Source organism: Nelumbo lutea, chromosome 4, assembly GCF_056320005.1.
Source record: "Nelumbo lutea isolate HS-2025 chromosome 4, American lotus-T2T, whole genome shotgun sequence".
Lineage (NCBI taxonomy): Eukaryota > Viridiplantae > Streptophyta > Magnoliopsida > Proteales > Nelumbonaceae > Nelumbo > Nelumbo lutea.
In genome coordinates, this window is record NC_142687.1 from 68,928,496 (window position 1) to 68,949,646 (window position 21,151).

Consider the following 21,151-nt stretch of genomic DNA (forward strand, 5'->3'; position numbering starts at 1 on the left):
GACTCGTACTTCTCAACGAGGTGAACTCGAGTACAATCCCGAAATTGAGAGGACCACCCGTCGTTTAAGAAAGGAGGCGAAGCAAAGGAAGGATCGTTGACCAAAGAAGGTGAATTCAGATTGTGATCTTCCCATCTTCGAAGAAGTAGAAAGAATGGCTGACAGAGAGAGGACATTAAGGGAGTTGGCTGCACCAATTCTGAACCAACAACCTTTATGCATCACGTACCCCACTCTTGAGGTAGCCTTTGAACTCAAATCTGGTTTGATTCAATTATTACCTCTGTTTCATGGTTTCCCAGGTGAGGACCCTCACAAACATCTAAAGGAATTTCATGTCGTCTATTCAAGCATGAAACCCCATGGTATGACCGAGGACCAGGTAAAACTCATAGCCTTTCCATTTACTTTAAGAGATAAAGCAAAGGTTTGGTTTTATATTCTCCCTCCCGGTTCTGTACGCACATGGGATGAGATGAACAGGATATTTTTAGATAAATATTTTCCTGCATCCCGGGCTGCAAATATAAGAAAAGAAATATGTGGAGTTCGACAGTTTGGTGGTGAGACATTATATGAATATTGGGAAAGGTTTAAGCAACTTGTTGCTAGTTGCCCCCACCACCAAATTCCTGAGTAATTGTTAATCCAATACTTCTATGAAGGGCTTCAGCCCATGGATAGAAGTATGGTCGATGCAGCCAGTGGAGGAGCTCTAGTGAACAAGACACCTGAAGCGGCCAGGGAATTAATCTCCAATATGGCAAAAAATTCTCAGCAATTTGGTACAAGGACAGAAGGTACCATTCGAAGGGTTAACGAGGTAAGCCATGCAAATTTAGAAAACCAGATTTCTGATTTAACTGCCTTGGTTAAGTAGCTCGCAGCAGGACAGTTACAAACTGCCAGGGTGTGTGGTATCTGTTCGATCCCTGGACATCCTACGGACATGTGTCCATCATTACAAGATGGCCCGATGCAGCAAGTCAATGCCATGGGAGGATTCCTGGGCCAGCCCCAACGAAAGTATGATCCTTACTCCAATCATTACAATCCGGGGTGGAGAGATCATCCAAACTTAAGCTACGGGACCCAAGGAGGACAGCAGAAATATCAGCCCCAATTTCTCAGTCGACAGCCCCAGTTTTCAACACCCATCACAGCGCAAAGACAACCCCCGAATTCAGGTATGTCTTTGGATGAAATAGTTAAGGCTCTAGCTACTAATACTCAGCAATTTCAGCAGGAAACAAGAGCTAGCATTCAGAATTTGGGGAACCAAATTAGCCAACTTGCCACTTCCATCAGCAAGTTGGAGGCGCAGAACTCTGGGAAACTACCCTCACAAACGGTAGTTAATCCGAAAGAGAATGCAAGTGCGGTGGTGTTGAGAAGCGGAAGAGAGTTGCAGTCCTAACCAAGTTCACCATCGAAGGCAGCCAAGGAAGAGGAAAGACAAGGGTCAAATGATAGCCCCATTGAGGTAAAATCGGACCCCCCTCTCCCTAAGGTTACTAATGTTGTACCACCTTTTCCTAGCAGGTTGGCAAATTCAAAGAAAGAGGAATATGAACAAGAAGTGTTAGAAACCTTCAGGAAGGTGGAGATCAACATTCCCTTGCTAGATGCAATAAAACAAATCCCTAAATATGCAAAATTTTTGAAAGAGTTATGCACTAACAAGAGGAGGCTGCGAATTGATGAAAACGTAAGAGTAGGAGAGAACGTTTCAGCCGTGATCAAGAGGACCCTGCTAGAAAAGCGTGCTGATCCAGGTATGTTTACCCTACCCTGTGTGATTGGCAATAAACAAATCGAGCGTGCCATGCTGGACTTAGGTGCATCTATTAATGTCATGCCATACTCGATTTACTATGCATTGAGACTAGGTCCTTTAAAAGAGACTAGAGTTGTTATTCAATTGACTGATCGTTCTAATGCATACCCAGAAGGAATTGTTGAGGATGTATTAGTGCAGGTTAACGATTTGATCTTTCCAGCTGATTTTTACATTCTGAAGATGGAAGAAGACACAACCACGAGTTCAGCCCCACTTCTATTAGGTCGTCCATTCATGAGAACGGCCAAGACCAAAATAGATGTGGATGAGGGTACCCTCTCCGTCGAGTTTGATGGAGAGATTGTAAAATTTAATATTTTTGATGCAATGAAATATCCTAGTGAGTGTCATTCGATCTGCTCTATTGATACTATCGATTCGATTGTGCAGGAAGTCTTTGGAGAGGAGGACAGGGATGATGAGCTAAAATATAAGGCACAATCGGACAGGGAGGAGGAGATCGATGCATCCTATGATACTCTGGAACCTGAACAGGAGGTAAGGATTTCTGATGTTCAATCAAAGGTTTCTGACGCAAGGCTGCTGCCCTCTGTTTTGCAGGCTCCAGAGCTGGAACTAAAGACCCTACCTGATCACCTAAAATATGCCTACTTGGGTGAAAAAGAGACACTGCCTGTGATCATTGCAAAAGGGTTGACTGAGGAGCAAGAGGAGAGGCTCATCAATGTCCTAAAGGACCATAAGGAGGCGATTGGCTGGATCCTAGCCGACATAAAAGGGGTCAGCCCCTCGATTTGCATGCATAGGATCCTTTTGGAAGATGATGCTAAACCAGTTAGAGAACCACAAAGAAAACTCAACCCGGTGATGAAAGAGATAGTAATGAAAGAGGTGCTTAAACTGTTAGATGAAGGGATAATTTATCCAATTTCAGATAGCAAATGGGTAAGTCCTATTCATGTTGTGCCTAAGAAAACTGGGATGACTTTAGTAAAAAGTAAAAATAATGAACTAATTCCCATGAGGGTACAAGGTGGCTGGCGAATGGTAATAGATTTTCGAAAACTCAACTTGGCCACTCGAAAGGACCATTTTCCCCTACCCTTCATTGATCAGATGCTAGAGAGACTGGCAGGTAAGGCTTTCTTCTGTTTTCTCGATGGATTCTCCGGTTATTATCAGATTGTTATTGCGCAGGAGGACCAAGAGAAAATGACATTCACTTGTCCATTCGGCACCTTCGCCTACAGACGAATGCCCTTTGGTTTGTGTAACGCTCCGGGCACTTTTCAAAGATGCATGATGAGCATATTTTCTGATTTTATTGAAAAATGCATTGAAGTGTTCATGGATGATTTTACTGTTTATGGTGATTCGTTTGATGATTGTTTGAATAGTTTAAGTAAAATTCTGAATAGGTGTGTGGAAACAAATCTTGTCTTAAACTATGAAAAATTTCATTTTATGGTGAAGGAGGGTATTGTGTTGGGACATGTAGTATCAGCCAGAGGAATAGAAGTCGACAAGGCAAAAATTGATTTGATTGTGAGTTTACCTTACCCTACAAATGTTAGGGAGGTTCGCTCTTTTCTTGGACATGCAGGCTTTTATTGCAGGTTCATCAAAGATTTTTCAAAAATTGCTCTGCCATTGTCCAGTTTGCTGCAAAAAGATGCGCCTTTCGATTTTGATGATGAGTGCAAGGAAGCTTTTAACAAGCTTAAAAATTTATTAACCATTGCACCCATCATTCAACCACCCAATTGGAACTTGCCCTTTGAGATCATGACAGATGCAAGTAATTATGCAGTAGGGGCTGTTCTAGGGCAGCGAATAAATGGGAAGAGCCATGTCATTCACTACGCTTCCAAAACGTTGAATGCTGCATAGAGCAATTATACAACCACTGAAAAAGAGTTATTAGCTATTGTGTTTGCTTTAGACAAATTTAGGTCATATTTGCTTGGCTCTAAAGTGATTGTTTTTTTTGACCATGCAGCTTTGAGATACCTACTAGCAAAGAAGGAGTCGAAACCGAGGCTGATAAGGTGGATACTCTTGCTCCAAGAGTTCGATCTAGAAATCAAGGATCGAAGGGGAGCTGAAAATTCGGTGGCTGATCACCTAAGTAGGTTGGTGAAAGACGAGGACTCCTCTCCCATTTGTGAGTTGTTTCCTGATGAGCAGTTATTTCACATGAGAGGTATGACTCCATGGTATGCTGACATAGTGAATTACTTGGTCACGGGAATTTTGCCTAATAACCTTAGCAGATCCATAAAGAATAAAATCAAGTATGAGGCAAAATATTATGTATGGGGCGAAACCTACATATGGAAATTTTGTTCTGACCAAATGATTAGGAGATGTGTCCTTGAGGAGGAGCAGATGTCAATTCTAGAGTTTTGTCATAATTATGCTTGTGGGGGCCATTTTGGGCCAAAGAGGACTGCTCGAAAGGTCTTGGATAGTGGGCTGTATTGGGCCACCCTATTTAGAGATGCCTACTTGTTTTGTAAAAACTGTGAAAGATGTCAACAAACAGGTACACTATCTCGCAGGAATAAGATGCCCTAAACCCCCATTCTTATATGTGAAATATTTGATGTTTGGGGCATTGATTTCATGGAACCCTTTCCCCCATCTTGTGGTGTTTCTTACATACTTTTGGCAGTCGATTATGTCTCAAAATGGGTGGAAGCCAAAGCCACCAAAACTGATGATTCTAAATGTGTTGTAGGGTTTATAAAGTCTAACATTTTCAGTAGGTTTGGCATTCCTCGAGCCATCATAAGCGATCAAGGGACCCATTTTTGCAATAGAACAGTTGAAGCCTTGTTGAGAAGATATGGGGTGCATCACTGAATTGCCACTGCTTATCATCCCCAGACTAACGGGCAAGCTGAAATTTCCAATAGAGAGGTAAAGTCCATCTTGGAAAAGACCGTGAATCCAGGAAGGAAGGATTGGAACCTACGTCTAGATGATGCTCTCTGGGCATATCGGACAGCTTACAAGACCCCAATAGGTATGTCCCCTTACAGGTTAATTTTTGGCAAATCTTGCCACTTGCCGGTGGAAATTGAACATAGGGCCTATTGGGCAATCAAACAATGCAACATGAATATGGAAGAAGCAGGGAAGGAAAGGAAGCTCCAGTTGCAAGAGTTGGAAGAGTTGAGGTTAGAGGCATACGAGAATTCAAGAATCTACAAAGAAAATACCAAATCGTTCCATGACAATGCGCTCTCAAGAAAACAATTTAAAATTGGACAAAAAGTCTTATTGTATAATTCTCGACTTCAACTCATGCCAGGTAAGCTGCGTTCCAGGTGGATGGGACCGTTTACTGTGACTAATGTTTTTCCCTATGGTGCAGTAGAGATCAAAAGTCTCGACACAGGTAAGATCTTCAAGGTGAATGGACATCGATTGAAGATGTTCTATGAGGATGCAAATGTCCCCTCTACGGTAGACATCTCGTTGGACATTCCACGGTATTTATTGGATGAAGGAGAAAAAAAAAGAGGACGTCGAGCATAACGACGTTAAACAATTGCGCTTGTGGGAGGCAACCCATTGTGTTTAGTTAATTTTGTTATTTTGTTTGGTTTTGATTTTTGTGTTTAGCAGGAACCCAACAAGACAAACAGGGAAGTACCCCCAAACCCTTCTACTTTATGCATAATCACATACATTGGGGACAATGTATAACTTAAGTGTGGGGGGATTAGGAAAATCTGATGGAAATTTGGGATACCTTATCTTCTTGAAATTTCTGCTCCCTGGGAACTTATCCTTGAACGATTTCAACTTATCAGGAATCATGTGCTTAGGCTGAATAGATAAGATAGGATGCAAGCATGACTAACTGAATCTTTCTTGGCTGCATATGGTACCTCATGATTTTAATCGATCAATAGGCAAGATGCATAAAGGTTTGATTGATTTTCACATAATTATCTATCAAACATGGGTTGATTATATTATAACTTCCTGTGTTAGGCATATAGAGACCACGATCAATGAATTCATGGATCAGGTGGTGTAACCCTAGGATTCTTATGAAAAAAAAAAAAGAGAAAGGGAGTTTGAAACTAAAATCGTGACTAATATGAGATGGAGCATAAAATGCACTCACATCTAGAAACAAAAAAAAAAAACAAGTGTGAGAAGGTGCATAAAATGCACTCACATCTAGAAATGAAAGCAAGTGTGAGATGGAGCATAAAATGCACTCACATCTTGAAAAGAAGGCAAGGGTGAGATGGAGCATAAAATGCACTCACCCTAGAACCCCAACCCCATTCTCACCTTCAGATCCTAGGAATTCACACTAAGTGGTGAAGATGTGATACATAGCAAGCTTATTGCAATAAGCACACATTGTTTTGATTCAAATGAAAGTAATTGCATCTGGCTGAATTGGTTTGTTAAAAGCAATGAGCACCCGTGCAGTCCAAGGAGTTTCAGCCCTAGAAGGCTTGTCTCCTTGACTATCGATTTAACTTGGGACCATGAGGAATGGTGATTTGCGATCACTCTTGGACAAGAAAAAGGGGAGAAAGAGATGAAAAGGGAAAGGTTACCAAGTCTGAACTAAAGCATGAAATGAACCAGGCCTCATGTAGAGAAAAAGAAAGATTGAAAATCAATAGTTAGTCTCTCTTGTGTTACTTGAGTTTTTGCCTTGCACGAGGACGGACAAAGTTTAAGTGTGGGGGGATTTGATGAGATCAAAACGAACGCTAATTTTATCCCCTAATATTCACTCTTTTACATTTATCTAGCACTTAAATGGACTCATTACTCTTGTATTTCGATTCAGGGCAATAAAGAAGGCAATTGGAAGAAAACAGGGCAAATCGGGTGATTTTGCACAGTTTCGGCGACAGTCAGTAATCTGGGCCTAACTCTCAATTCCGGACACCGAATTGGACAATTCAAGAAGCATTAGAAAGATGAAAGGAAGGCCCACAACTTTTATGTTTTTGGTTTTGACAGATTCAGCCCGCATCGATTACGAAAACGAGCCCAAAGTCGGAGTAAGTTCGCAGCCAGGCCCATTTCACAACTTAAGCCCAACTCGCAGAAATACCTTGAAGCAGCCCAACTCGAATTCAAGAGTTAAGAGTCCGAATTTCGAATGTAATCTCCAAGGAGAGAGTTTTATCAGATCTAAAGTCTTAAATGTAATCCTAGAGAGATAAGAAGATTGAGATTAGAGCATTAGATAAGAGATAGGATAGGATTAGTTCAAGATAAGATCAAAACTCCCTAAGGATAAGATTATCTCCTAGAAGGAGTTGGAAAACAGACATCTCCTTTGGCTATATAAAGAGAAGGGCGAACCAGCTCTATCAATCACTCATTCCAAGATCCCAGAGATCATCAAGAAGACCAAGAAGCAAGAAGGCAGTTCGGCTATGGAGAAGAAGAGCATGGAGATTGCGCAGATCATGAGTAGCTAAGCTTCTTTTTCTGGTTCAAGGGGGGAGGTTCGATTGTGTCATTGTAAGGTTCCTACTGCTATCCATGATTTCGGTGATCCGTAATTGTCACGAATAATGGTACAAGTAGCAATTAGGTTGTTATCTTTTTGGGTCAATTGTTCATGACAGCCTTTGACCAACGTTTTAACATTGTTCAACCTAAAAGAATCGATGGAACAAAATTCAGTAATTGCAGCTATCTCAATTATTGTTATTTTGGTTTAACTGTTTTCACAAATCTTAATGCTATCATTGTTTAACATGGAATGCTATCGTACTCAGTTGAGTGGTGATAAGTGTTGATCGAATGCTGGGTTTGGTCAACTGAATTAGGAAAACACAAGGTTTATTATGGCTATCCTAATAAATCTAAGGTTAAATGCTTGAATTGCAAGAATGCTGAATTGTACTTAGGATCGATGGCCAATTGATTCAACCCGAACCCTTGAACCAGAATTCGGTAAGACTGATTTTCTCTTGTTTGCTTAGTTTGTTATTCTTTTAATTTTAGTTATTTAATTTTCCCACACAATCACTTTATCCATTTGGCTAAGAAATTACTGATTTGCTCCCTGTGGTATTCGACCTAGAACCACTTTTACTACAAATATTTTATTGTGGGACTAGTAATAATTTTGAGGGCTTCGACAAACCCGTCAAACCCACACTACATGGAGCTTAGGTTTCACCCTAGCAGCTGAGACAAGCCATTCCGACCAATTTGGTGCTACATTAGTGTCAGCCTTGGCCGGATAAATCTCCCTCGATCTATCCAACGACTGTGAAGATTCTAAACTAACACGAGTCTCATATGTGTCCAATTTAAGGGGATTACACAGAAACCCACTATAATAACATGAATCAAATATGTACTTTATTCATTTACAATAAATGTCATATTGTACGTCATTCTGATTGGAGCTAAGGGCATATTTGTCTAACAACTCCCACTTGCACTTAGGTCCAATAGGGTACAAGCCGGAGTCCCAGACTTTCCACGTGTTTCTAAAACACTTCTTGTATTGTGGCTTAGTCAATGGGTCAGCCACATTCTCCACTGATGCTACCTTTTAACATCAATCTCTCATAGATCCAGTGTTGTCACACAACAGTGGAATGGTTGATGTGCAGAATTCCAAATTCTAGAATGAACATTTTCATTCATTAGGTGGCCTCACTTACGATAATGTGTTCAGCTTGGATTGTGGACTTTTATTCTTACTACTTAGGACCCCTGTTTGCTGCTCTTCCAGTTAACAACACACGATCCTATCGTGAAGATATAACCAGATGTAGACTTTCTATCATTTGAATCTGACTGGAAACCGGCATCAGTATATCCCTGGTTTTGTAGTGAACTACCATTGAATACCTGACAAAACTCTTTTGTCCTTTGAAGGTATATTAGTATGTTTCTCACAGTGGTCCAATGCTCCTGCCCTGAGTTAGAGTGGTATTTTTTATCACCCTCATTGCTTGAGAAATGTCAGGACGAATGCACAGCATTGCATACATGATGCTCCCTACGGCTGAGCCATATGGAACCTCTTTCATGCCCTCAATCTCTTTCGGAGTCTTGGGAGACATACCCTGGAGAGAGTGACTTCATGCCTGAAAGGAACATTTCCTTTCTTGGAGTTCTCTATGCTGTATTTCTTGACTATTTAATCAATGTAAGCAGAATAGGATAATCCTATTTTCCTCTTCAATCTATCTTTATAGAGTCGAAGACCCAGTATGTAGGAGGCTTCTCAAAGATCTTTCAGGGAGAATTGCTGTGAAAGCCATACTTTCACCGTAGTCAACATTCCTATATGATTCCCAATGAGTAGAATGTCATCTACATACAAAACTAAGAACACAACCTTATCACCATTGGTTTTCCTGTAGACACAGGGCTCATTCGGATTTTGCTCAAAGTCAAACTGTTTGATAGTAGAGTCAAACCAGGTGTTCCAACTTCTAGAAGTTTGCTTAAGTCCATATATGGATCGGTTTAGTTTACATACCATGTATTCCTGACCCACAGCTATTAAACATTGTGGTTGCTGCATATACATATTTTCAGTAAGATCTCTATTCAGAAACACAATTTTGACATCCATTTGTCAAATCTCATAATCATGGTACACTGCTACAATAGCAGGATTCTAATGGATTTAAGCATGGCAATGGGCAAAAAGGTTTCTTCATAATAGATTTATACTTTCAGAGTGTACTCTTTCGCCACAAGATGAGCCTTGTAGGTCTCAACCTTATCATCGAGGCCCTTCGTTCTCTTATAGATCCATTTGCAACCAATTGCTTTTATCCTTGGGGCGGATTTATCAAAGTCTAGACCATTGGTCTCCATTGAGTCATTCTCAGCTCTCATGGCGTCTACCTACTTCAAGGAATCTATGTCCAACATAACTTCCATATAAGTCACGAGATCCTCCTCACTAGTCGTGGCTTCCCCCAAGTAACTTTCTTGGTCATAGACGAAACGACTTGGAGGTCTGGAAACCCAGGTAGATCTACTAGGTTGGTTATTTTCTAGAGCTAGTGGGACATTTCCCACTACCCCTGGTATTTTCTTATCAAGAACAACTTTTGATGATTATTATCCAGGATGTACTATTCTTCTAAGAAGTGGGCATTTCGACTGCAAAACACCTTTTGCCCTTTTGGATCATAGAATAAGTAATCCACAAAGCCTTTGGGGTATCATATGAATAGGCAATGGCTAGTTTGGATTCTAATTTGTCAGCACTTGTTTCTTTTAACATGTGCTGTACAACCCAAAATCTTCAAGTGTCTCACACTTGGTTTTTCTTACCGGTCCAAAGCTCATAGGGAGTCTTTGGAACGGATTTGGTTGGAACCTGGTTCAACACGTATATTGCAGTCTCTAATGCATAACCCCAAAAAGATGAGGGTAACTTTGAGTGTACGAGAAGTGATTAGACCATATCCAATGAAGTTCAGTTCCTCCTTTCTGACACACCGTTTTGCTGTGGTGTAGTTGAAAGAGCTAGTTGTGATACTATCCCATTGTTCTTTAAGTAGTCCCTAAATTCGTTAGAGAGATACTCGCCACCTTGATCTGATCGAAGGGTCTTAATTTCTCTCCCTAACTGTTTCTCGACCTCTTGTCTGAATTCTTTGAACTTTTCAAAAGATTCAAACTTATGTCTCATTAGGTACACGTAACCATACCGTGAGTAATCATCGGTAAAGGTTATGAAATAAATATGTTGGTTACATATCCTAACATTCAGGGGACCACATACATCAGTATATATAAGGTCAAGTGTGCCTGTACATCTTTCGGGCTTACCGTTAAATGGTTGTTTCGTCATTTTTCAGGTTTACGTGTCCTAACTATAAGTCCTTCTTGACCTTCATTGCTGCTATTCCCAATCCCAGAATAGTGCAAGAAGCCTTGTCAGTACCTAAGTTAAAGGATGCAATGATGGTAAAAATGGATGCCAATTGGATGTAGACGGGTGTTTACTGTAAAGCATAATGTTAATGGTTCCATTGAAGGGTATAAGGCCAAATTAGTTGCAAAGGGATTTACTCAGACAAATAACATAGACCATTTGGAGACTTTTGCACCAGTAGCAAAGATGACCTCTATGAGAGTTTTATTATCTCTTGTAGCTAGTTACTCTTGGATTTTGTTCCAGATGGATATTAAAAATGCCTTTCTTAATGGAGAATTGTAAGAAGAAGTTTACATGTAGTTGCATCTTGGTTTTTATAGTGCAAAAATAGGGAATAAGGTTTTTCAGCTGAATAAAGCCTTATATGGACTAAAATAGTTTCCTAAAGCCTAGTTTTATATATTTAGATAAGCAATTGAAAAGTTTGGCTATGTGCAGGCCCGGTTAGATCGCACTCTGTTTATTTAGAAAGTGGATTCTTCCTTAACACTGTTTGCTATATATGTGGATGATATTGTAGTGAAGGGGAGTGATACCAGTGAGATTGAGTCTCTTAAGCAACTCCATCAAGAGTTTGAGATAAAAGACTTAGGAGAGCTACGATACTTCTTTGGTATTGAGGTAGGTCCATGAAAAATGGTGTGGATAAAATACTATGGTTGAAATCACTATTTGAGGAGTTGGGTATTACTTATGAGAAACCCCTAATGCTATACTATGATAATCAAGCCGCTATTAATATAACCCTTAATCCGGTACAACATGACAGAACTAAGAATATTGAAGTGGATCGACACTTTATTAGAGAAAGAGTTGCTTCTTAACAAGTGTGTCTTCCATATATTACCTCCAACATGCAGCTTGTAGATCTTCTCACCAAGGCAGTTTCAAAGATAAAGTTAGAAGCAGTTCTATGCAAGTTGGGAATGACAAACATCTATTCCCAACTTGAGGGGGGAGTATAAACACTAATGTGGTCCCCACTATGATCGTTAGTTTATGATTATTTATAGTAGTTTTAGTTAGCAGTTTATTTAGTTGGTAGTTTTATTAGTAGTTCTTTTATAAAGTGGGGCGATAATCATATACAACACTCTCTTTTCCGAATTCTCCTTTTTATGTCCTTCTCTTCTCTTCGTCTTCCCCTCTCTTCTCAATCTTTTCTCTTGTTTATTTCGCATTGAGACTAGGACTGATTGTAGTCCTATTTGACTACTAAAAGAAAGAAGGATACTCATCAAATTACTATGCTCTTACGCTCAGTTGTTAGCATTTCTTGTTTTGAAGGGGCATCTTCATCCATTGAAATGGAAACCACCTCCAGAATTGAAGCCAAGGAAGTACAATGAAAATGCATTTTGTGCTTATCACTAAGGGCCTGGGCACGCTACTGATCATTGTTGTCCACTGAAATTTTCTATTCAAGATTTCATCGATGGGGGTGTATTCGATCCCACTAGGGAAGCATCGGCTAACTCTGTGCCAGCAGCCGCGGTAATACAGAGGATGCAAGCATTATCCGGAATGATTGGGCGTAAAGCGTCTGTAGGTGGCTTTTCAAGTCCGCCGTCAAATCCCAGGGCTCAACCCTGGACAGGCGGTGGAAACTACTAAGCTGGAGTACGGTAGGGGCAGAGGGAATTTCCGGTGGAGCGGTGAAATGCATAGAGATCGGAAAGAACACCAACGGTGAAAGCACTCTGCTGGGCCGACACTGACACTGAGAGACGAAAGCTACGGGAGCGAATGGGATTAGATACCCCAGTAGTCCTAGCCGTAAACGATGGATACTAGGCGCTGTGCGAATCTCTAGTTCTTGGTGAAGAACTACTTGCTGATCCGGCCTCACCCTAAGATGTGTCATCTTTAGTGGAGGAAGGATTTGGTACTCTCTTTGGGCGTGAACACCTACATTGGGAGGAGCATTCTTGCATGGATTCCGTATCAGGTATATCCCTTCATTAATTTGGTTTCAGGTTTGGTCTGGTTTGGTCACAAGAACAAACCTTGAAAATGCAGTTTTCTAAATTAGGAATAGGATTCCCGGATGGGAGTGAAGAATTTTTGAAATTTCGCCCAATCTTCCTGCAAGGTTTGGCCATCCATATGATGGGTTTCCCATCCCTTCATCCTATACTTAGAAAATGCTGAAGAAATCTCAGCTCTTCAAAGGGAAGGAATGTTTGAAGACTTGTGCGAGTCTCAAAGTCCTTTTGCATACACATAATAGAATAGGAATTGTTGTATTATAGATGTAAAGAGAAACCCTGGAGAAACCAATCTGGTTACAGTAGATGACCTGACAGAAGAAGCTATTGCCTTAATAATGTCTCCTCACCCATTTCAATCTTGGCCTACTGTTGAACCTCTACTAGAACTAAAGAGTGAACCACTTGTGCCTTCTCTTGAATCTCCTCCGCAACTGGAACTAAAGCCCGTATTGGACTCCCTTAAGTATGTGTTTTTAGGACCCGACCAAACGCTGCCGATGATCATAGCCGTGGACTTAACCCCTAGACAGGAAGAGAAACTGATCGAGGTATTAAAGGAGTATAGGGATGCCATTGGTTGGTCAGTAGCTAATTTGAAGGGGATTAGCTCATCCATTTGTATGCACCATATTTACATAGAGGAGGGTGCCAAACCAAGTAGGGAAATGCAAAGAAGTTTGAACCCAAATATGAGAGAGGTGGTCGAGCAAGAAGTAGTTAAGTAGTTAGATGCAGGTATTATCTCTCCGATTTCAGATAGCAGTTGGGTAAGTCCTATGCAAGTGGTGCCTAAGAAAGCTGGACTCACCGTGGTCACTAATGATCAAGGTGAAGTAACCCCTATCCGGCTTATCACGGGATGACGAGTGTGCATCGACTTTATGAAACTCAGCGCAGTCACGAAAAGAGACCACTTCCCTTTTCCCTTCATTGACCAAATTCTGGAAAAACTTGTTGGGCAAAAATATTTCAGCTTTTTAGATGTGTAATCTGGGTATAACCAAGTAGCCATTTTCCTCGAAGACCAAGAGAAAACTACTTTTACCTGCCCTTATGGAACATTTGCCTTCCGACGAATGCTGTTTGGATTAGGTAATGCATCGACAAACTTTTAGAGGTGTATGTCGACAATTTTTTTAGAAATGGTGGGTGATTTCTTGGAAATATTTATGGATGATTTCTCTGTCTTTGGGGGTTCATTCGAAACATGTCTCGAACACTTATGAAAAGTTCTTCAATGATGTATTGAGACAAACTTGGTCCTCAGTTGGGAGAAGAGCCATTTTATGGTCAAAGAAGGCATTGTTTTAGGTCACATAGTTTCTAAACATGGTATTGAGGTGGACAAAGCAAAAATTGACCTAATCTCTAATCTTCCACCCCCACTTCTGTCAAGCAATTCTGTTCTTTTTTTGGACATGTCATTTTTCTAATGATGATTTATTAAGGTCTTCTCCCTGATCTCTAGGCCATTGTGCAACCTTATAGAAAAAGATGTCCCATTCAGTTTTGATGAAGCATGTCTTAAGCTTTTTGAGTACCTGAAAGAGGCATTGACCAAGGCTCCAATTCTGCAACCTCCCAACTGGTCTTTACCCTTTGAAATCATGTGTGATGCCTCCGACTATACCATCAAAGCTGTTCTAGGACAAATGGTGAATAAACGTTGATGTGTGGCTCATTGTGACACTAGCAAGTGCACTAGCCGCTCAAATAATAGAGTAGTGAGTGGAGTATCATTCCCACGAGGACTTATGTAGCAAGTACTAGTAATAAATTAGTCTACTGTTATCTGATCAGCCGAAATGTAAAACTAATGAAAATCTGAAATTCTAACTATAAAGCTATTTCTAACACATTGGACCAAACACCTTATATGCAGGTGAGGAGACAAGATAAAGATGCATAGAAAAATAAATTTAGTAACTAGTTTTCTAGGCAATTTGAGTAGAATAGGATTCAGCCTTGGTTTGGTGAAATCCCAAATTAATGAACAACCTCTCTCGAGCGCATGTTCAATCTATGCATGAATGATGGCCCTTATATCTCTATCAAGGATCTAATCATCATACATGCATTCAGACCTAGCAATTCTAGGGCTTCATTTCAGCTGGATGATCATCAACTTAGCCGAATGAACACCAACCGAATTAAAGCAATTCAGGTATTACAAGTTCTTTCTCAAGCAATTCAGGTATTACAAGTTCATGATCTGAAATCACATATCTGATTTTATAGAATAACAGTTCGGATCTCACTATTTCATGATCTGAATTTACAGATCTGAGATAGCAAATCAGACCTTGTAAATTCATGATCTAAAATTTCAGATACGAGATTTCAGAATAGGAATTTGGCCAACAATCCACAATTGATATTCCAAACAAGAATCTTCAAGATTGAATATACTTTACTCGAATGAACTTAGAAAACAAATTACAGAATTGAGTTTGTATAATACATGCTTTGATTACAGCAAGAAAGAAAAATTTGATGGAGAAATTACATAAATCTTAGCTGAATTCGATTACCAAATTGTGTAGAAATCAAGTGAGGATGAAACCTTGATCTCCAATTGCTTTCTCCCTTTTCAAATTTAGCTTCTTCTTCTCTTGAAGCTGCTTGTTCCTCCTCTCTTCTCCTCTCTTGCACCTATCTCTCTCTTTTTTTCTCTTAGAACAAGAACTTAAGGAGAGTTTGAAATCAGGTGTTGGACCCCTTTTCCCTTGGTTCTTTTCTCCTTTTATAGCCTTCTTCTCAGCCCCTTTTCTCCTCTATAAAGTTCTCCCATGTAGAAAGTTCTCTCATCTAGAAAGTTCTACAGTGCGGTTCTAGATAATTTGGGCTCGATTTTGACCCCGATTCAGTCTGTCTCAATCAAAACTCAAAACATGAAAGTTCTATGACTTTTCCTTATCTTTCCAACCAATCTTCAATCATCTCAATCGGAGTCCGGATGAGAGAGTGATGAGACCAAAACGAACCCTAATTTTATCCCCTAATATTCATTCTTTTACATTTATTTATCACTTAAATGGACTCATTACTCTTGTATTTCAATTTAGGGCAATAAAGAAGGCAATTGGAAGAAAACTGGACAAATCGGGTGATTTTGCATAGTTTCGGCGACAGTCAGTAATCTGGGCCTCACTCTCAATTCCGGACACCGAATTGGACAATTCAAGAAGCATTAGAAAGATGAAAGGAATGCCCACAACTTTTATGTTTTGGGTTTTGACAGATTCGGCCCGCATCGAGTACGAAAATGAGCCCAAAGTCGGAGCAAGTTCGCAGCCAGGCCCATTTCACAACTTAAGCCCAACTCGCAGAAGTACCTTGAAGCAGCCCAACTCGAATTCAAGAGTTAAGAGTCCGAATTTCGAATGTAATCTCCAAGGAGAAAGTTTTATCAGATCTAAAGTCTTGAATGTAATCCTAGAGAGATAAAAAGATTGAGATTAGAGCATTAGATAAGAGATAGGATAGGATTAGTTCAAGATAAGATCAAAACTCCCTAAGGATAAGATGATCTCCTAGAAGGAGTTGGAAAACAGCCCTCTCCTTTGGCTATATAAAGAGGGGGGTGAACCAGCTCTAGCAATCACTCATTCCAAGATCCAAGAGATCATCAAGAAGACCAAGAAGCAAGAAGGCAGTTCGGCTATGGAGAAGAAGAGCATGGAGATTGCGCAGATCATGAGTAGCTAAGCTTCTTTTTCTGGCTCAAGGGGGGAGGTTCGATTGTGCCATTGTGAGGTTCTGTAGTTACTTTATTTTCTTTCTTTTTAATTCAAGTATTCAGTGGTTCTTGTGCACATTTTTATTGGATGTTAATGTTAATTAGTCTGACAAACTGAATTAATGTTGAATTTCCTACTGCTATCCATGATTTCGGTGATCCGTAATTGTCACGAATAATGGTACAAGTAGAAATTAGGTTGATATCTTTTTGGGTCAATTGTTCATGACAGCCTTTGACCAATGTTTTAACATGGTTCAACCTAAAAGAATCGATGGAACAAAATTCAGTAATTGCAGCTATCTCAATTATTGTTATTTTGGTTTAACTGTTTTCACAAATCTTAATGCTATCATTGTTTAACATGGAACGCTATCATACCCAGTTGAGTGGTGATAAGTGTTGATCGAATGCTGGGTTTGGTCAACTGAATTAGGAAAACACAAGGTTTATTATGGCTATCCTAATAAATCTAAGGTTAAATGCTTGAATTGCAAGAATGCTGAATTGTACCTAGGATCGATGGCCAATCGATTCAACCTGAACCCTTGAACCAGAATTCGGTAAGACTGATTTTCTCTTGTTTGCTTAGTTTGTTATTCTTTTAATTTTAGTTATTTAATTTTCCCACACAATTACTTTATCCATTCGGCTAAGAAATTACTGATTTGCTCCCTGTGGGATTCGACCTAGAACCACTTTTACTGCAAATATTTTATTGTGGGACTAGTAATAATTTTGAGGGCTTCGACAAACCCGTCAGAGAGTTATGCCCAAATTACTATTCAGTGCCAAAATTGTCCAGAATTACCCAATTAGCCTTGTTTTTCACTTAACGCCTCATTTCTCTTTTCTAGAAAGTTTTCCGCCTTTATGCTCCTTGGGTTGCACTTTGGGCTGCTCTTGAGCTGCTCTTGATCTGCAAATGGGCCTCCTCATTGCTTTGCCGAATAGGCTCCATTGGAGAGCTTCGGTTGTGCTCTCTCTTTGGGCTTTCCCAAAGAGTGCAGCATGGGCTGCATGGGCCGAATGGCCCTCCTTTGACCTATTGGTTGGGCCTTGCTCCCAGATGGGCTGTATCACCTTCTATTTGGCCTCCTTTAGCATGATTTTATGCTCTTTTTCCCTAGACTTGTCTCCTTTGACAATTTCTTGAAATCAAGCTAAATTGGGGTAAGAATTCACACAAATCAGCATCAAAACCATGCATAAATACCAGAATTTATATGTAAATTGTGCACACATCAAACATCCTGTGGTATCAATCCGTATCCTCATGGAAGCCCAGTTGAATTATACCACTATAGAGAAAGAACTTTTAGCTGTTGTATTTGCTCTTGAAAAGTTCTGCCCTTACCTATTAGGCAAAGGGTGTTGTATACTCTGATCACTCGGCCCTAAGTCATTTGCTATCAAAGAAAGTGGCCAAACCCAAACTCATTAGATGGATCCTTCTATTGCAAGAATTTGACCTTGAGATTTAGGACAAAAAAGGGGTCAAAAAATGTGGTAGCTGACCATCTGTCCCAAATTCTAATTGAAAATAAGTGAGTCTGTCCATGACTATTCCTTCCTAGATGAGCACCTCCTAGGTGTCTCTCATAATGCTCCCCCGTGGTAGCCTCATATTGTCAATTACTTAGTAGTAGGTAAAATTCCCGAAGGGTGGTCTAAGAATGATAAAGATAGATTCTTTTCTCAACTCAAGTACTACTTCTGGGAAGATCCTGAGCTATTCCATATTTGTTCAAATCAAGTGATCCAACGTTGTGTCCCTGAGTCTTAACACCAAAGCATCTTCAACTTTTTTCACACTTTTTCTTGTGGGGGCACTTTTCGGGAAAGAAAACTGCAGCCAAGGTTCTGTAGAGTGGTTTTTACTGGCCATCTTATTTAATGTCTTTAGCCAAAATTGCCTAAAATACCAATCTGTTGGGAATATGTCCCATAGAGACATGATGCCACTTAACCCTATTCTAGTTGTAGAAATCTTTGATGTTTGGGGTATTGATTTCATGGGACCATTCCTGCCATCATCTGGTCACAAATGTATCTTGGTCGTCGTTGATTATGTATCAAAATGGATTGAAGCAGTGGCAACTCAAACCAATGATCACAAAGTCATCATAAAATTTGTTTAAAATAATATGTTATCTTGGTTTGGGTGTCCATAGGAAATCATTAGTGATGGGGGATCACACTTGTGCAATTCCATGTTTTGCTCTGCAATACGGAATCACCCATAAAATAGCAACCCCCTACCATCCCCAAACAAATGGTCAAGTAGAAGTGTCCAATAGGGAAATTAAAAGTATTATACAAAAGTCCATTAGGGCCGACCGGAAAGATTGATCCGATAGACTGGACGACGCACTTTGGGCTTATCGGATTGCCTACAAAACTCCGATTGGAATGTCTCCTTATAGGCTGGTTTTTGGTAAAGCATGTCACCTTCTCGTCAAATTAGAACATCAGGCTCATTGGGCTATCAGAAAGTTCAATCTAGATATAGGCCAAGATGGATCCTACCGAGCCCTGCAATTAAGTGAACTAGAGGAATTGTGTAATGAGGTCTATGAAAGCTCACACATTTATAAATCCAAAACAAAAGCCTTCCATGAGAAAAATATTTCAAGAAAAACTTTTGAACCGAATCAAAAGGTTTGGCTTTTTAATTCTATGTTGCATTTGTTCGCTAGTAAATTAAGGTCTAGGTGGAACGGGCCATTTATTGTGGAAAAAGTGTTTCTGTATGGTGCAGTTAAAATTATTGATCCAAAGAATGGAAGCACATTCAAAGTCAATGGTCAAAGACTTAAACCATATGTTGAAGGAGTCTTTAAGAGCGAGAAGATTGAGAAAATAAGCTTAAGTGATCCAGAGAGAATGGCGTCTGGCTGAGGACGTTAAATTTAGCGTTGGTTGGGAGGCAACCCAACATAGTTTTTAGTTGCTTTCTCTTTTAGGATTAGAGTTTTTGTTTTCTTGATTCGAGACCAAATGGTAGACCTTGAATCCCTTGGGAAAACCTTCTTGATTGTTCCCTTTGGCCCAAGTCCCTTTGCAACATTCTAGTCTTTCCATTAGGGACAATGACACTTAAGTTGGGGGGTGAGGAAAGAAAGAGAAACATTGAAATAAAATAATAATAATAATAATAATAATAATAATAATAATAATAATAATAATAATAATAATAATAATAATTAGAGCTAAGCCTTTAGAAATGCAGAACTAAAAAATTTATTCAGAAATTTTTAATTTTTTCTATTAAAAGAGATTCCCAAACAGAAAAAGTTGAGGAAACTAATAAAAGAACTTGAATTTTGTAGAAATTGGTAGCAAGTGATAGGAGTCAAAATTGTTCTTATTTGAACATTGTCAAAACTGTTTAGAAATTGGAATGTACTCCCAAGTTTGCCCCTGGTAGGATAAGAAGAGAAAGATTGAGAAATTAGATAAAAATTCTTTAAGTCATTAGAGATAGTGGACTACCCTGAACAATGTTTCCAAAAAAAAAAATAAAAGGTCAATGGACACCTTGGACTCAGTAACCGGGTATCTTCACCTAAGTTAAGTGTCGAGGTTCATGTCAAATGGAAAAGGGAATGCTAAAGACAATCACCTAACGCTTAATAACCGGGTCTCTTCGACTAAGGCAAGTGTCGAGATTCGCATCAAATGGTGGAAGGTAGCAATAAAAATAAGTGTGCGTCTCAAAGTTCAAAGGTAGAAATCCATTGTCAGAAATGGTAAGAAGAATACCTGTCCAATTTTGAAATCAATCTCAGATTTTCTTGACAGACTGCAAATGGAAGAGTATACAAGATTTTTAAGCTAAGTTTCTGAAATATTCAAAACAAGATAGTTCTACCCCTTAAGCCTGGTGTGTCCAAAAGTGTGTCATTAAACACTCCGAAACACTAATTTAAACATTTATAATTTTTACCGTTTCTCAAACAACTACTAACGTAGTAAATGGGTGAGAAGGGGTCGTATCTATAGGGAAGCAAGTGAAAAATTGATATATATTTAGATCTAGACAAGAGAGTGCAATCGGGAATGGCAGAAAATATGAAAATAAAATCTATTATTGCTGAAATTAAATGTTTCAAATTTAAACAAGACAATAAATAAAAATCATAATTTAATAAAATATGGGAATCAACAAAGGAAATAAAAGAAATAAATAAAAAAATGATCTAGAATCTAGATCTAGTGGCGATAGCTGTAGATCAGCCAAATAGATTGTAGAAATCCCTCCTGACAAGAATCGAGCGTTTGTCTTTTCTATAACCCTTGAACCCCTCAAGACACATTAGTCTTGAACCAAACGAATTCATATATGCAAAATAGAGAAACAAATAAGAATTAAATCTAAAAGATTGTAGAAATAAAAATAACAGAAAAAGAAAATAAAGAAAAGAAAAGAATGGTTGATCAAATCTAGTGGCAGTAGTTGCAGAATGGTTGAACAATTTGCAGGAACCCCTCCTGACAAGATTTGGGCGTTGTCCCCTTTTACAACCCCTTGAACTCCTCAAGAAACCTTAACTTTGTTAACTGGGTGAATTGACCAACCCCTTCTCTAGGGCCCCTAGGGTCCTTTTTATAGAGAAGGGTGGATATAATTGGAATTAGAGAGAAAGAGGGGGGTGGCAGCTAGGTTTTAGCAAAAATATGGGTGCCTTAGGGTTTAA

General features: G+C 39.5%; 1 non-coding gene across 1 annotated transcript; it reads right to left on the reverse strand.

Annotated features, from left to right (window-relative positions):
• Window positions 1-523: 523 nt before the first annotated feature.
• LOC148860990 (small nucleolar RNA R71) lies at window positions 524-630 on the reverse strand. Its single transcript, XR_016095333.1, has one exon. It is a non-coding gene; the product is annotated as a small nucleolar RNA R71 (small nucleolar RNA).
• Between the last annotated feature and the right edge of the window lie 20,521 nt (window positions 631-21,151).